Source organism: Bos grunniens, chromosome 21, assembly GCF_055505025.1.
Source record: "Bos grunniens cultivar Pamir isolate PY7600 chromosome 21, Bosgru_T2T1.0, whole genome shotgun sequence".
In the NCBI taxonomy this organism is placed as follows: domain Eukaryota; kingdom Metazoa; phylum Chordata; class Mammalia; order Artiodactyla; family Bovidae; genus Bos; species Bos grunniens.
The window spans coordinates 15,875,837-15,894,056 of record NC_141185.1 but is presented as its reverse complement, the minus strand read 5'-3'; the positions used below and the strand labels follow the sequence as shown (position 1 = coordinate 15,894,056).

General features: G+C 41.0%; 1 long non-coding RNA gene across 2 annotated transcripts in view; it reads right to left on the bottom strand.

Moving 5' to 3' along the window:
* LOC147349177 (uncharacterized) overlaps nucleotides 1-16,810 on the bottom strand; it is a 42,453-nt gene extending 25,643 nt beyond the window's left edge. Inside the window, exons 1-2 of one of the 2 annotated variants that reach the window (XR_015149493.1) lie at nucleotides 10,576-16,809; nucleotides 825-900 (exon numbers count right to left, since the gene is read on the bottom strand). This is a non-coding gene — a long non-coding RNA (uncharacterized LOC147349177). Of the gene's footprint in view, nucleotides 1-824; nucleotides 901-10,575 lie in introns of both variants that reach the window. The other variant, XR_015149494.1, reaches the window with a different exon arrangement.
* Nucleotides 16,811-18,220: the final 1,410 nt, after the last annotated feature.

Here is an 18,220-nt window from a genome sequence, read left to right as displayed (position 1 = left end):
ACAACTATCTATGAGCCAGGAAGGGGGTCCTCACAAGAACTCAACCACACTAACACTCTGACTTGCAGCCTCTTGAACAGTTAGAAATAAACTACTGTTGTTAATAGGCCACCCAGTCTATTGTACATTGTTATAGCAGCCTGAACTCACAAAGACAGATTTTATTTCATGATGTCTGTTCTTACCAAACAAAAATAATCTTTAGATGGGAGGCAGGACAAGGTGCAAACAACTTAGCATTTACCTTTAGATCACCAAAGAATGACTCCAGAGATATTCATTTGACACACCAAAAAAGTGGTAACTATATGAGGTAATACATATGTTAATTATCTTGATTATCATCGTTTCACAATGTATACATATATCAAAATATCATATTGTATGCCTTAAATATATACAATTTTTGTCAATCATTACTCAATAAAACTAGGGAAAAAATATCATCTGTGAAGTGAGATCAACACCCTTCCCCCGGCAAAAATTAAATCAGCCTTCAAAACTTTTCTGGTCATTTTAAATACTAACAGTCTTCCCCTATAGCAGATGTTCTTCAAAGCCTGAGTGTCACTTCTGGCCTTCCCACCATGTTGGGCTCTCAGACTAGAGGTCTTTGGTTCTTAGAAGGTTTTATTTCCACCAGGGAGCATGGCAAGGACTGCGCTGAACTTTAAACTACAATTAACAACATGATCATTTTGGAATTGTCAGTGGCCCAGCAGACAATGAAAGAAATCACTATACTCCAGGGGCCATGGAGTTTGATTATCATAAGAACCAGGATTGCTGCTGCAGTATGGCAGTATGAAGAGATATACTGGTACCTGGGATATCCCATTGCATCTTCCGGTGCTCTCATATCCAGAGATAACAGCAAATAGGAAACACGGGAACAAACACCTGATGAGAGCAAGACAACCAAAGACTCAGACCCCCTCAGAGACACAATCTGTGTGAATTACCCTGCCAAGTAAGCATGTGACACCCACCAAAGCAGGTGGTAGAGGAGAAGAAAAAATATCAGTTATGGCCTTTTGACCCACAGCAAAGACAAAAGCTTATTCTTCTAAACCTATGATTGACTCATATTGATGTTTGGTAGAAACCAACACAGTACTTACTGTAAAGCAATTATTCTTTGATTAAAAATAAATAATTTTTTTAAGTTTATTTTCTAGCTGGGAAAGACTAGAGATCTCTTCAAGAAAATTAGAGATACCAAGGGAACATTTCATGCAATGATGGGCTCAATAAAGGTCAGAAATGGTATGGACCTAACAGAAGCAGAAGATATTAAGAAGAGGTGGCAAGAATACACAGAAGAACTGTACAAAAAAGATCTTCATGACCCAGATAATCACGATGGTGTGATCACTCTTCTAGAGCCAGACATCTTGGAATGTGAAGTCAAGTGGGCATTAGAAAGCATGACTACGAACAAAGCTAGTGGAGGTGATGGAATTCCAGTTGAGCTATTTCAAATCCTGAAAGATGATGCTGTGAAAGTGTTGCACTCAATATGCCAGCAAATTTGGAAACTCAGCAGTGGCCACAGGACTGGAAGAGGTCAGTTTTCATTCCAATCCCAAAGAAAGGCAATACCAAGAATGCTCAAACTACTGCACAATTGCACTCATCTCACACGCTAGTAAAGTAATGCTCAAAATTCTCCAAGCCAGGCTTCAGCAATATGTGAACCGTGAACTTCCAGATGTTCAAGCTAGTTTTAGGAAAGGCAGAGGAACCAGAGATCAAATTGCCAACATCTGCTGGATCATGGAAAAAGCAAGAGAGTTCCAGAAAAACATCTATTTCTGCTTTATTGACTATGCCAAAGCCTTTGACTGTGTGGATCACAATAAACCGTGGAAAATTCTGAAAGAGATGGGAATCCCAGACCACCTGACCTGCCTCTTGAGAAATCTGTATGCAGGTCAGGAAGCAACAGTTAGAACTGGACATGGAACAACAGACTGGTTCCAAATCGGAAAAGGAGTATGTCAAGGCTATATATTGTCACCCTGCTTATTTAACTTATATGCAGAGTACATCATGAGAAATGCTGGGCTGGAAGAAGCACAAGCGGGAATCAAGATTGCCGGGAGAAATAGCAATAACCTCAGATACACAGATGACACCACCCTTATGGCAGAAAGTGAAGAGGAACTAAAAAGCCTCTTGATGAGAGTGAAAAGGTTGGCTTAAAGCTCAACATTCAGAAAACGAAGATCATGGCATCAGGTTCCATCACTTCATGAGAAATAGATGGGGAAACAGTGGAAACAGTGCCAGGCTTTATATTTTTGGGCTCCAAAATCACTGCAGATGGTGGTTGCAGCCATGAATTAAAAGACGCTTACTCCTTGGAAGAAAAGTTATGACCAACCTCGATAGCATATTGAAAAGCAGAGACATTACTTTGCCAACAAAGGTCCGTCTAGTCAAGGCTATGGTTTTTCCAGTGGTCATGTATAGATGTGAGAGTTGGACTGTGAAGAAAGCTGAGTGCCAAAGAATTGATGCTTTTGAACTGTGGTGTTGGAGAAGACTCTTGAGAGTCCCTTGGACTGCAAAGACATCCAACCAGTCCATTCTAAAGGAGATCAGCCCTGGGTGTTCTTTGGAAGGAATGATGCTAAAGCTGAAACTCCAGTACTTTGGCCACCTCATGCAAAGAGTTGACTCACTGGAAAAGACTCTGATGCTGGGAGGGATTGGGGGCAGGAGGAGAAGGGAACGACAGAGGATGAGATGGCTGGATGGCATCATCGACTCGATGGATGTGAGTTTGAGTGAACTCCGGGAGTTGGTGATGGACAGGAAGGCCTGGCGTGCTGTGATTCATGGGGTCGCAAAGAGTCGGACACGACTGAGTGACTGAACTGAACTGACTGATTCTCTAGCCCACTGTATGGTCATAGATAATATGACAATAGATATGGAAAATATGACATAGATATGGAGATCAGCCATCTCCTTGAAGACTAAGTGAAATGGTGGACTTCCCATGGGATACATGTGAATACAAGCTGCGTGAGGACACAGTCCTGTGTGGACAACAGTAAATGCCTCCAGGGTCCACGTCTCCTCCTCAAGGCCCACCTCTGAGTTCATTATAACATTGATGGACAGCTCCTTGTGACCTCAGACTCAACTTCAGCCCCACTGCTTGTCATTTCAAGCAAACACCACACTTCTTTCTCCTGCTTCCGAGAATCACCTCCCGAAATCACCTGCATCCAAGTCTATCCTCTGGCTCTGCCTCCTGGGGAAAGCTGACTGGAACAAGCATTTCTCTTCCACCTCCACACTCCTGTGCACCATTATTGCTGCTGCTGCTGTTTTCACTTCCTCCACCCTGATCCTGCTGCCAAGAGTGTCCTCCACCACTGCTTCCACTTCCTATCTTCCCTTCTCCAAAAGCAAGCTACAGAAGACCAGCAGTTCTACTGTCCCTGAAAGGCTTGTGTTCAGGCTACCAGACCACCACAAATTAATCACTTATTAGAGGTTTTTTTTTTAATTAAGATTTTATAGAAAGGATCTGCCTATATTTTCAAGTAGAGAACATTTAACACAGTGACTGTCAGAATCTCAAAAACTGTTAGTTCTTTTTTTCCATAAATCCCAAAGGATTGATTAATCAACAACTAATCAGGAATATTACAATCAAAATTAGCCTTCCAGGCTACATGTTCTCCTATCATCAGTGAATAGGTAAGGAAGTTTAAAGCCCCAGGATTTCCCTCATTCTTATTTCAATACCCTCTGCTTCCCAGGTGATTCTTTCTATTCCTAGGGTAAAGATGGAGAAAGGTAGGGAAAACAAAACTGTATAGTCTGAACAAAGCATATAAAGAAAAAGAGGAGCTTATAGTGCTTTCTTAGTTATCCAACCCACCCTAAATAGAATTTTGAATCTTAAATAAATTCCAAGTAATATGGAATTGGAACTTCCCTGGTGGTCCATTGGTTAAGAATCTGCCTGACAATGAAGGGGATGCAGGTTCCATCCCTCGTCCAGGAACAAGGATCCCACATGCCCCAATTAAGACCTAGTGGGCCTATGAGCCACAGCTATTGAAGCCCACATGCTCTTGCACCACAACCACTGAAGCTCCCAAGCCCTGGAGCCTGTGCTCCACAAGAGAAGCCACCACAATGAGAAGCCACAGCTAGAGAGTAGCCCCCGCTCACCACAACTATAGAAAGTCCTCGCACAGCAAAGAGGAGCCTGTGTGCTGCAACAGAGACCCAGCACAGCCATAAATAATGTGGGGGGTTTTTTTAATCTGGAATTAAGCTTAGAACCTTAGGAAATGTGGCTTAGAAAAACTAACAAAATTTATAACTAATTATTGCTGGACTTGGAAAACAATGGATGTACAAGAACACTGTACTATTTTTGCAACTTTTCTGGAAGTCTGAAATTATTTCAAAATAAAAGATTTTAGAAAAAAATTCATAGTGCTGAAGTTGCCAAAAATTTTTTAGGAAGGAAGAGTATCTAGTGTTTAATTAGAATTTTTGCATTGCTAACATATAAGCTCACTTCCTTACTCTTCCCAAGTCTTGAGTGAGGTCAACTACACACAAAAATGCCTTTGAGAGTGCAGAGTTGAGTCACATTTGGGTCAAGGCTAGAGCAAGAACACATACATGAGTTAGCTAGATAATCCATAAACCGAACTAAGCAAAAAGTTTTGAGGAATATCACGAACAAGAATTTGTATACCCATGGGAGACCTTTGGGCTTCCACAGGACATATAATAGAGATGTAAGATAATATTATCTAGATATCCAAGAATCAAGACTACCATCCCAGTTAGCATTTGGATCACATATTAGAAGCTCTTAGTGTAGTGTGATACATATTAACTGTTGGCTATTAACATTATAGTTCAAAACTGGAGCACAAGCAGGAAGGAACATTTGCAGCAACATGAGGAGAAAGAGCCAAGACCTGGTGAGTGATCTGTCTGGTAGGTTCTGGAGGGAGTAACCAGGCTAAATGCAAAAATTTTGTAAAATTCAAGAGATTATCCAAGACACACAGCAGGCTCCGGCATAATTCTAGACTCAGTTATTACCAAAATGAGCTTGAGGTGATACTGCAGGATCTCAAAAATAGACAAAATTCAGCAACTTAAAATTCATGGTTGAAAGTTCATATAGTCTGTCTCCAGGATACCTGTCCTAGTTTTTCAAAGGCCTGGGTTGGTGGGGGGTTGCAAGGTGTGAGGTTGCCATCCTATTTCAAAGGGATTTGGTCATGCCTGAATCCTACCACTCACCTCTCTTCCATTTACCTTTCTCAACTGAGGAACCAATACACACAGGACGCACAGCCAAAGGAGATATAATATCCCAAATTACCCGACTTCCCTAGTGGTGCAGCGGATAAGAATCCATCTGCCAATGCAGGGGACACAGGTTTGATCCCTGCTGCAGGAAGATTCTACATGCTATGGAGCTACTAAGCCAGTGAGCCATAACTACCGAGCCTGTGTGCCAGAACTACTGAAGCCTGCACGCCCGAGAGCCTGCGTGCCGCCACTACAGAGCTGGTGTGCTGCAACTATTGAAACCCGTGTGCCTAGAGCCTGTGCTCCACAGTAAGAGAAGTCACTGCAATGAGAAGCCCACACACCGCAACAAAGAGTAGCCCCTGCTTGCCACAGCTAGAGAAAGCCCTCGCAGAGTAGTGAAGACTGAGTGCAGCCAAAAAATTTAAAATTACCAAGTTATTAATGGATAGGTAAGAAAAGGATACGTCTCATTGTTGGACTTTTCAGTTAAACTGAAAAACATAGTCTTTTCAGTAAAGGCATGCATGCAAGCTGTTGCTTCAGCCATGTCCAACTCTGCAACCCCATTGACTATAGCGCACCAGGCTCCTCTGTCCATGGGATTCTCTGGGCAAGAATACTGGAGTGGGTTGCCATGCCCTTCTCCCCTTCAGTAAATGGCATTGAGAAAAATAGATACACACACTCAAAAAAATGAAGTTGGACCCCTACCTTACACCATATATAAAAATTAACTCAAGTGGATCAAAGACCTAAATATTAGAGCTAAAAAGTAACAAAGTTTGACTTCCTTTTTGTTTCACTGTTGACAGCTTTTACGCCTCTCCTCTTTCTCTCTCCCCTTCTGTCCCACATCTGAGCAAGCTGATGAGACAGACCATGTGCTCCTCCTTGGTGCCAACAGGAGATTCAAAAGTAAGTCCCTGCACAAATGCAGGAAGTCTGACCCCATCTCCTGACCTCAATAGAAATCACTAACAAGTTTCCTTTCCTTGTTCTCCCAACACATTTTCAAATAAGCTTGAGAAGCCTGTGTTGTTCTTAGAGAAAAAGAAAAATTCTTTATGTATTAACAAGTAACAATACTGTTATTTTCCTACTCTGTTAGTGTGTGTGTGGCATCATGTCTTGAAACCCAAATCAAATTTTGAGTGGACATCCAGCTCTATACATGGAATGGTCACAAAAACTGGCAGTGTGATCAGGATGACTGAGGCATTTACCAGCACCACTGGAGTCTATCTTCTCTCACTCTTGGCCTATTAACAGCTGCTGCTGCTAAATTGCTTCAGTCGTGTCCGACTCTGTGTGACCCCATAGACGGCAGCCCATCAGGCTCCACCGTCCCTGGGATGCTCCAGGCAAAAACACTGGAGTGAGTTGCCATTTCCTTCTCCAATGCATGAAAGTGAAAAGTGAAAGTGAAGTCGCTCAGTCGTGTCCGACTCTAGCGACCCCATGGACTGCAGCCCACCAGGCCCCTCCATCCATGGGATTTTCCAGGCAGGAGTACTGGAGTGGGGTGCCATCGCCTTCTCCGGGCCTATTAACTAGGTACAAACAATGCACTGAGTGTGCAAAATGTCTTCATTGCTTGCTGGCAAGCTTACACTTAGGATTATTCTTCATTGTGCTACATGAGTACAGTCTTACCAAGTCTCTGTTATTGATTTAGCCTATCTAAGTCAGAAGTTTGGATATTTGGCATTTAGGGAAAGGAGTATAGCTCTGGCTGCTAAGTCACTTCAGTCGTGTCCGACTCTGTGCGACCCTGTAGACGGCAGCCCACCAGGCTCCCCTGTCCCTGGGTTTCTCCAGGCAAGAACACTGGAGTGGGTTGCCATTTCCTTCGGGGCCCTCCATAAAGTGGCCCAGGTTCAGCTGTCTCAGCCCAGATCTATCTGTGTGTCTTAGAATGAAGTTGTGACTTGTCCTAAGCTCTGGGAAAGACTCTCACCCTGTTACCAATTGGTGGTGTCTCAACCAATTTAGAAAGTGCTCAGGGGATACAGTGCTCCACGCAAGGTACAGTGGTCACATAGGAAAGAACAGTCAGATAGGGAGGAAAGCAGAGTGGGAAGGAGGGAAAGAGAAAGAGAGAACAGAAAAAATACAGTCACTATGTGATATGCTGAGTGAGGTCCTCACTCCTGAGAGCAAATTGCTCACCAGGACCTTTAAATACTTCTGTTGCTGTGCTACATGTGCCTGTGTCGTAAATAACATGCTAATACTCAGGGCTACATGAAAAAAAAAATTCCAGGGTACAGTTGAGGTACAGCCAAGGTACAGTCAAACCTGACTTAAGACTGGAGTCCTTAAACCCTATAAATACAACCATTGCCACAGGGGAAGCCCCTAACTTTGGTGATACTGATTTGAGGCTCTCTGGAGAAATTCATAAATATGAGCAGGTTAGAGGACTCTCCCCTGCCCTTGAAGAATACACCAACAAACACCCCAATATAAATAAATTAAAAAGAAAGAAGCATGGATACAGGGGAAGGAAACAACAACAACAAAAACCTGAAACAAAGATCTACAATTTGACCAAAATGAAAATCCAAAATTTACAACAAAAGATAAGAGGACACTGATTGGCTTTTGTGCTTATATAACATAGGTTCTGAATTAACTCAGTACCTGATAAAGTGCAATAATTGCAAACTTTCATAGACTTGATTATTACTAGGGATTTCACTGCATTTTTGACAAAGTACCCCCTATACTTCTAGGGGAGTTACCAAGTATAATAAGCAGACAAATAAGTACGCCTCACTTCAATCACTGGAACTATTGCCTTGCCTAAATCCCCCACAACTTTAGCACTGCCCTGAAATATAACATAATGGGTATGAATGCGCTCAGTGAGTACTTTGTTAAATTCGCTTGTTGGCACTTGAAAAAATAGGATGCCATGGATCTTCTCCTCTGTTAAAATATTAAACAGAGTTTAAAATAAAAAAAATATTAAACTGTTAAAATACAGTAGGCCAGTTAACATAAAATACAGTAGGCCTACTGCAAATTAAAATATTCAGTGACCAAAATCCATTATACAAGACCTATTTAGCGAAGCAGGTCATTATCCTCACTGCTTCTCCATTTAACAGCCCGATTTTGCCTCTATTTGAACTTGCAAAGAATGAACAGTGCCTCATGGTGAATTACCACAACCTTAAATGCTGTGGTCCTACTCATCAGGCTCCTATACACAATATTAGGGAAGTTACTGGCTCTTTCCAATTAACAACTGGTGAATACTTTGCTGTTACAAATGTAGGTAATATGTTCTGTTCGGTGTCTATTTCAACAGCCTCAGATGCTTCAACTCCAAAGGGAAACAATATGCCTTTACTCAGCTGCTCACGGGACACCTCAACAACCTTGATATTACACACCATCTTCGCAGGCAAGATCTTAACTGCATCCAGTTTTCTCCAGGATCACAGGTATGAAATTACATTGATGACATCACATGGATGACATCGTCCTCCAAGGAGATTCTTTGGCAGCGCTCAATTACAAGACGCAAATACTCACAAAGGGGCTCAGAAAAAGGGATGAGTCATTATCCCCACACATCATGTAAAACCCCTCTGCTTCAGTCAAATTCCTGAAAAGTATTTGGTGAATCAAGGGCCATTATCATCCCTGACTTTGCCAAGAAACAACTATTGACCATCTCAGTATCCACAGTAATTTTTAGATCTTTTTGGGTTCTGGAATCAACATATTCCTCATTTATAAATGTTAATTAAGTCAGTTTAAGATCCCCTAGAGAAGGAAATGGCAACCACTCCAGTATTTTTGCCTGAAAAATCCCATGGTCTGAGGAGCTTGGTGGCCTACAGTCCCGTAGGTCGCAAAGAGTTGGACCCGACTGAGCGACTAAGCACGCATACTATTACTTGAAAATCAGCCTACTTTCAATGGTCACCATCCAACAAAAGACTCTAGAATCCATCCAAATTGCAATACAAGAGGCATTCACATTAGTGTCCCAGATAATTCTTCACTACAGAAATTTTAGCAACCTCCTCTCAAGTCTCCAGGAGTCTCCGGATCCACCTACCATGGCCATAAGTTGTCCATCAGTTTCTTATGCAAGTAACTGCTCTTCTCATCCCTGTGCTATACACCATTAGAGCAACCATTTCTGTCCACATACTGACTCTCTTTGAAACATAACTCTCACAGGCCCTGAGTCCATATCCAGCTGTCCGTTATGCATGCCTTGGGTCATAAAAGCAGCATCCACAGAGGTTCAAGAGAGCTACACAGACGGCCTTTCTACAGAATGCAGCCAAACCTGGACCCACTGGCATATTCTGCCTTCAGGAGGAAGTCGGTAGCCTCTCTGACCTCAGTTCTTTGCCAGATCCTATGATGCTGGAGGATGTCAAACCTCTCCCAGACAACTTGGCTACCTGAAGAACCCTTTGGAATAAACTGAGTGAACATGAGGAAGTGTGGTCTCAAATGAAAGGAGAGATTTTGAAGGAATAAAAAGTAATGAGCAGGTAAATATGTGGGTGAATTTAAATGAATATTTAATCAATAAAAATAATTTATATGGGGTTTCAAAAGTATATAGAATTAAAATAGCAATAAAAATATCATATACATCAAGGGGGAGTTAAAGTGTTATGAGGTTCTAACATCATTTAGGAGAAAAGTAAAAGTATAAATTAGCATTAGACCTTGATGGGTCAAAAATGCATGTTGTAATTTCTAGGATAATTGCTAAAGGAACAGTAAAAGAATATTTAACTTTCAAACAATCAAAGGAAAAACTAGAAAGTATAAATTAGCATTAGACCTTGATGGGTCAAAAATGCATGTTGTAATTTCTAGGATAATTGCTAAAGGAATAGTAGAAGAATATTTAACTTTCAAACAATCAAAAGAAAAACTACCACCACCAAAGTTAAATTAACCCTACATCAATCATCAGGTATCTCATTACTCATCTTCAGCAAATCAGTAAAAACCACATGAGTATCAATGCCACCCACCCACTCTTAAAATTTAGAACCAAATGTGATAACCGTCTCAGTGGCATTTCCCAGGCAAAGAAAATTGCCTACATTGCTGTTATCTTCCACAAACCACAGTAAAAATTTGGTGTTATCTGAGAAAAGCAGGATAGAGACAAGCAACAATCCTCTGTCTTGGCAGGATATTGGTCAGTCCATGCTAAACATTTGGAGACTACAGCTTATAATTTTAAATGTAAGTGAATTCAATTAAATACAGGCTTACAGAAACGCAAGGCATTGGTCATCTGTAAGGCAGCTGTTGTCTTCTTTTATTCTTAGGCATCCAAGGAAAAGCAACAGTCTCTGCCAAATGCTCCTCTGCAAAGCTGGTTTTCCTCAGTTTTTCAATCTCCAAGTCTTTGGTTAATCTCCACTACTCCAAAGGCAGCATCAAAAAGATTAAAATCCAAATAAAGAATAATCCCTTGCTACCATCTCATCTCTTTTGAATCTAATCTTCCCCAGGGAACAAAACTCGCCCTTGCTGAAAAACTGGACGCACGAGGTACGGAAGAGAGCGGGATAGTGCCGCTTAATTGCAAAATACTTTCTTAAAAAGCCTAAGCACCAAAGCTCTGCCGTTTTGAAATTAGGTTTCTCTGGGCTCAGCAAGAGTTTGCTCTTTCTGTATGTGCTCTGCTCATACATCTGAAACCATCTCTGCAAATTAACAAGCACCTAAAGAGTTTCTCCTCATCCCAACCAAATACTATCTCCCTGGGAAAGCCCAGATCCCTGTTGGCTCAGGCTTTTGTCTCGGTCAAACCCATCCTGACTCTAAAATGAATACTTTTTCTTGCCAAACCCAACCATGGCTCCGTGCCAGCAATACCATCTGCTACACCTGGGCTGCCACAGTATAAACCAGCTGCCGCCACACCACACATGAGACCAAGCCTTCCCACAGGGCACTTTGACCCTAAATTCCAGACTGTTGTTTCCCACTCAGCCCCACAGTGAACAGCAATATTTAGAAATTCAAGCTGAAGTTTAGATGACATTAGACTGGTATTAAGTTCAGATCCTGCCTTAGCACTCACCTCTTCTACTCCTTGGAAGAAAAGCTATGACCAACCTAGACAGCATATTAAAAAGCTGAGGACCTTTGCATTACCAGCAAAGGTCCGTCTAGTCAAAGCTAAGATTTTTTCCAGTAGTCATGTATGGATGTGAGAGCTGGACTATAAAGAAAGCTGAGTGCTGAAGAATTGAGGCTTTTGAACTGTGGTGTTGGAGAAGACTCTTGAGAGTCCCTTGGACTGCAAAGAGATCCAACCAGTCCATCCAAAAGGAAATCAGTCCTGAATATTCACTGGAAGGACTGATGCTGAAGCTGAAACTCCAAATGCTTTGACCACCTGATGTGAAAAACCAACTCATTGGAAAAGACCCTGATGCTGGAAAAGATTGAAGGTGGGAGGAGAAGGGGATGACAGAGGATGAGATGGTTGGATGGCATGACCGATGTGATGGACATGAGTTTGAGTAGGCTCCGGGAGTTGGTGATAGACAGGGAAGCCTGGCGTGCTGCAGTCCATGGGGTCGCAAAGAGCTGGACACGACTGAGCAACTGAATTGAACTTAACTTCTGCCTATACATTTTCCAGCCAAGAAAGCTACAGTTAAGGAATAGTAACCAGTGAGGAAAATCATCACTTTATTAACAGTCAAGCCAGCACTTGATAAGTCCTAATGCTAAGGTCTGACAGAACCTAGACTGAAGAATGTGATTTAGTGACTTCTGACAGCTTTGGCCACCTGATGCGAAGAGCAGACTCATTCGAAAAGACCCTGATGCTGGGAAAGATTGAGGGCAGGAGGAGAAGGGGACAACAGAAGATAAGATGGTTGGATGGCATCACCAACTCAATGGACATGGGTTTGGGTGGACTCCAGGAGTTGGTGATAGACAGGGAGGCCTAGCGTGCTGCGGTTCACGGGGTCGCAAAGAGTCAGACATGACTGAGAAACTGAACTGAACTGAACTGACAGCCTAAATGAGACTTCCCATCTCTTCCCCTCTATTTAAAATGGCAAGGTCTAAAGAGAAAACAGACTCTATCATTATGCAACCACCCAGTAGCAGCCATGGAAGTGGGGAAAAAGAGAGTGAGTCTTGTCTGGACAGCTCAACACAATTCAAGATGCAAAAGAAGAAGAATGTACCAGTTTTAAAAAGACAGCCACCATGGAAAACAGTATGGTGGTTTCTCAAAAAATAAAAATAGCACTACATTGTGACCCCACAATTCCACTCCTGGTTATATATCTGGGAAAAAAATTAAAACACTAATTTAAAAGATACATGTACCGCCAAGTTCATAGCAGCACTATTTACAATAGCAACATAAAGAAACAATCCAAGTGTCTATCAACACACAAATGGATAAAAACAAAGATGTGGTATATTTATACAATGAAATGTTACTCAGCCATAGAAAAGAATGAAATTCTGACATTTGCAGCAACATGAATGGACCTCAGAGTATTATGCTTAGTGAAAAGTCAGAGAAAGACAAGTAGTGCTTGATATCACTTATACGTGTAATGTAAAAACAAAACAAAGGATGAATGTAGCAAATCAGAAATAGACTCACAGATACAGAAAACAAACTAGTAATTACCAGTAGGGAGAAGGAAGGGGGGATGCAAGATAGGGGTATGGGATTGGGAGATGCAAACTACTATGTATAAAATATATGAGCAACAAGGATACATTGTACAGCACAGGGAATTATTTTGTTTTGTAATAACTTTTAATGCAGTATAATCTATAAAAATACAGAATCAGTTTTTTTAAAAAAAGGAAAGAAAGAAAAAGAAAGTTCCTGTGATAAATCACCACCCAAAGTCTTACAGTGTATTCAGATAGGGGGGCCTCAGTAGAGGATAATTGTGTTTTTAGTCACGCCAACATACTTTCTTCCACTGAAAAACTTTGCCTTCTTCCTATGTGGTTCTGATGAAACTAGTCATTACAGGACCCTGTCTGATCCCCAGCTAATCACATGAATATCCTCCCTTTCACCGTGACTGGTCAGTTACATGAGCCAAGCAGGGCCAGAGTGGACCATGCAATTTTATGTAAAGATAATGGGAGAGGGAAAGTGTCTTCCTTTTGAGTCATGAACAATAAAATGAAAGATTAAAGCTGTCAGAAGCCACCTTTCCCATCACATGAAAGGGCCTGTTGGTAAGAAAGAAGAAAGGAAAGAGAAATTGAATATCATTTGGGCCCCTGTAGGGGCTTCCCTGGTTGCCCAGTGGTAAAGAATGTGCCTGCCAATGCAGGACACATGGGTTCAATCCCTGGGTCAGTGTGGTCCCCTAGAGATGGAAAAGGCTACCCACTGCAGTGTTCTTGCCTAGAAAATCCCGTGGACAAAGGATCCTGGCAAGTTATAGTCCATGGAGTCACAAGAGTCAGACACAACTTAGCAACTAAACCACCACCACTGGACGGTCTTGGAGCACCCCTGCCAGCTCCACCCTGAAATTTCCAGTTATAAGAGCCAAAGAATCCCACTTTGCTCAAGCTTTTTTGGGTTTCTGACATTTGCTTGTAACCAAAGGGTCATTACAGATACAGTCTTGCTTCAAGCTAACTCTTCTTACTAATTAATATGTATACTCCAACTCTGTGTAGTTCTCAAACCAGGAAATAAAGCTATTTCATAAAAAGTTTTCTTTTTAAATACAGATTTCTAAGATCCAACCAAAACCACTATTTCAGCATCTATTAGGGGTGAAATCCTCACATCTGTATTTTTCTTAATTCCAAAAATAATCATGAACACTAACCAGTATGGATAGCCATTAATCTATTCTATTACAAAAAACAAACTCCAAATTCTAAATTGGCTGATCACATGAGCTATTTGAATTACATGGAAACTTTCAGTCTAGAATCCTACAAAGGAAACAAGTAGGTTTCCCTACACCACCCACAAGTACACTCTAGAAAAATCAATAAAATGTATTTTAAACAGTTTTATAGCATTTAATGAATTTTCTTAATTCTACTGATAGAAATTTTACTGGGAAGAGTATTATAATCACAAATACATGTTTAATGCTCCCTCAGTTCTTTATTATGAAACAGCATAAGAACCAGAGTGTGTAGTAATGGACATCTAAGGCAAATTTCTGTGTTAAATGGCACACAAAGCCAAGTCATGTTCCTACATCTCTTTATATCTCTGTCCTTTTACATCTGTACTTGTACAAATTGATAAACTAATCTATTTTAGCAAGTACAAAGTACAAGAATCTTTTTATTTTTTTTTTGAAGATTTTTTTATGTGGATCATTTTTAAAGTCATTATTGAATTTGTTCCAATACTATTTCTGTTTTATTTTTGGCTTTTTGGCTTCAAGGCATGTGGGATCTTAGCTCCCTGACCAGGGACCAGACCCACACCTGGTACACTGGAAGGCAAAGTTTTAACCACTGGACTACCAGGGAAGTCCCAACATCTTTTAAAAACCCTGACATCAAAGCCTCAGTTTCAAGTTAGTGACATAGGAAACCTCTGGCCAGAAGACCTTGGACAATCCTCTGAGGCAATGTGGTGGGAGAGTCAAGGCACTTTTCAACCATTTGCAATGTTGTAATGATTCTTTGGGGGCTTCCCTGGTGGTGCAATGGTTAAGACTTTGCCTTAACCTTTTCCTGCCAAGCTGGAAATGTGGGTTTGATCCCTGGATCAGGAAGATCCCTTGGAGAAGGAAATGGGAACTCATACCAGTATTCTTGCCTGGAAAATCCCATGGACAGAGGAGCCTGGCAGTCTACAATCCATGGGGTTACAAAAGAGTCAGACATGACTGAGCAACTAAACACCCACACACACAATGATTCTTTTACATCTGAATATACTCATTTGAAACTTGCACTATGACAGCATGGTACGACAAAGTTTAAGCCAATCATCTCCACAGGATAATTTATATGTTATGTCAAGGAAGAGTTGTGCTACAGTCTTTATATCCTGAACAGTTGTGGGAATTTTTGCTGTTTCATATTATCATTTCCTAAAAGAAGACCTCTCTAAGGATTTCAAATAAAAGGAGAAACTAGTGATCATATATCATCACTGGGATCACCTTGGATATAAAATCAAAAGACAGATCACCACAGAGGCATCAAGCAGTAATCAGGTAATTTCTAGAGCTTGACCATAATCTTCTAGGATTAAAGACTGATGGGGAAGTATTTTCAGTCCTGCTTCCACTCTTGAAATATTAAGGAAAGGGAAATCAATTTTGTAACTATATATAGTGATGGATGTTAACTAGACTATTGTGATCATTTTGCAATATATGTAAATACCAAATCATTATGTTTTATGTGTGTGCATGCATGCAAAATTGCTTCAGTCATGTCCGACTCTTTGCACCTCTGTGGACTGTAGCCCGTCAGACTGCTCTGTCCATGGGGATTCTCCAGGCAAGAACACTGGAGTGGGTTGCCCTGCCTTCCTACAGGGGATCTTCCCGACCCAGGGATCAAACTCAGGTCTCCTTCATTGCAGGCAGATTCTTTACCATCTGAGCCACTAGGGAAAGCCGATTATGTTATATATTTTAAAATAATATAGTTTTATGTCAATTGTGTGTATGTATATATGCTTAGTCTCTAATTCGTGTCTGACTCTTTTGGACACCATGGACTATAGTCCGCCAGGTTCCTCTGTCCATGGGATTTCCCAGGCAAGAATACAGGAGTGGGTTGCCATTTCCTTCTCCAGGGGATCTTCCTGGCCCAAGGATTGAACCCATGCCTCCTGTATTGGCAGGTGGATTCTTTACCACTAAGCCACCTAGGAAGCCCTTTATGTTAATTATATGTCGATTAAAAAAAATTAAGTAGAGGGATCTCATCAGCAGAGTAAGGAGGAAGGTATAAGAAATCAATGGATATAATATCTGACTATTAATGCTATCTTTTTTCCAGCTTAACTAGGTATAATTTACAAAGTTGCCAGAAGTTGTGAGACAAAATACCAGAAAGAGAAGCGACCGGCCCAGAGAGAAAGATCTAGACATCTGCCAAGTATTAATATTAAGGTGTGATGCTTTTGAACTGTGGTGTTGGAGAAGACTCTTGAGAGTCCCTTGGACTGCAAGGAGATCCAACCACTCCATTCTGAAGGACATCAGCCCTGGGATTTCTTTGGAAGGACTGATGCTAAAGCTGAAACTCCAGTACTTTGGCCACCTCATGTGAAGAGTTGACTCATTGGAAAAGACCCTGATGCTGGGAGGGATTGGGGGCAGGAGGAGAAGGGGACGACAGAGGATGAGATGGCTGGATGGCATCACTGACTCGATGGACGTGAGTCTGGGTGAACTCCAGAAGTTGGTGATAGACAAGGAGGCCTAGTGTGCTGCGATTCATGGGGTCGCAAAGAGTCAGACACAACTGAGCGACTGAACTGAATGACTGAGCGACTGAACTGATGCACACACACACACACAGAATCTACGAAGCTTCACAAAGAACTACTACTGGAAAAAGGAAAAAACTAGGCTGCTGAACTGAACTACTACTAGTGTTCACCCAAGTCTGGGAGCTGTTTGAATTCTGATCTCCAGAGTGGAGAGACCTTACTAAAAACCCTGAGGCATTCAATAGAGACCTCATAAAAATACTGGAGTAGGGCTGTATTAGGAGTAGGGCTAATCTTGTCCTAAAAGATAGTCTTATAGCACCTTGAAAATACTTTTTAAAAATGTAAAAATAATTTTAAAACAAGCTTCATACTAACCATAAACATGTAGAAACTGAAATTTTAATTATTACCATTTACAATTTCTTCAAAGGAAACCAGTTACTTAAGTATAAATCTAACAAAATGTGTATGAATCAGTATCTTGAAAATTACAAAAGGCTGATAAAAGAAATTAAAGATCTAAATAAATAGGAGCCATACTGTGTTCATAGACTGTAAGATTAAATACAGTAAAGATGTCAATTCTTCCCAAATTGATCAATAGATTTAATTAAATTTCTATCAAAATGCATTTAGTTTTTTAGTAGACACAGATAAGCATATTCTAAAATTAGTGCAGAAAGGCACAGGACCTAAAATAGCCTTGAAAACTTATTTTTATAAAAGAATAAAGTGGGAGGAATCAGTCTATCCAGTGTTTAAGGCTTACTGTGTTGAGTCCCCAAGACCATCTCCAGGTTCAATGATTTGCCAGGAGGACTCACAGGATTCAGCATAATCATATTGATGGTAATGACTTCTTATAGCACAAAGATTTTAAGCAAAATTAGCAAAGGAAAATGATGTATGGGGCAAAGTTTGGAGGAAATCAGAACAAGTTTCCAAGAGACTTCCCCCATTAGAGTCAAAGGACTTGCTTAATTTTTCTGGTAACAAGTTATGGTAACACGTGAGAAATATTATCTACCAAAGAATCTCACTAGAGACTCAGTGCCAAAGGTTTTTTTTGGGAACTAGTCACATAGCACACTCTGCCTAGCACAATCCAAAATTCCAGATTCCAGAAGGAAAGCAAGTATTCAGCATTAACCATCACTGTTTACACAGTTTAAGCACAATGAGTCACTTTTATCAGTTAGGGTGGTCCTCATCAGTTAGGGAAGACCTCCTGAAATCTTAATTTCAAGATGTTAGCCAAAGGCCAACCTGGATAGCAGATCTTTCTAAGGTTAGCAATGATAGGTAAGGAGCAAGAATTTTAGCAAATTATATAGATCTACATTGTGTTTTATGACCTACACCCAGAATTCACAAAGCATTAATTCTGCCCTATCCTATCAGTTGAAGCAATCACAAGCTCATGCATTTTAATGACAAAGAACATAAACCTCTAGATGGGAGAAATGCCAAAGA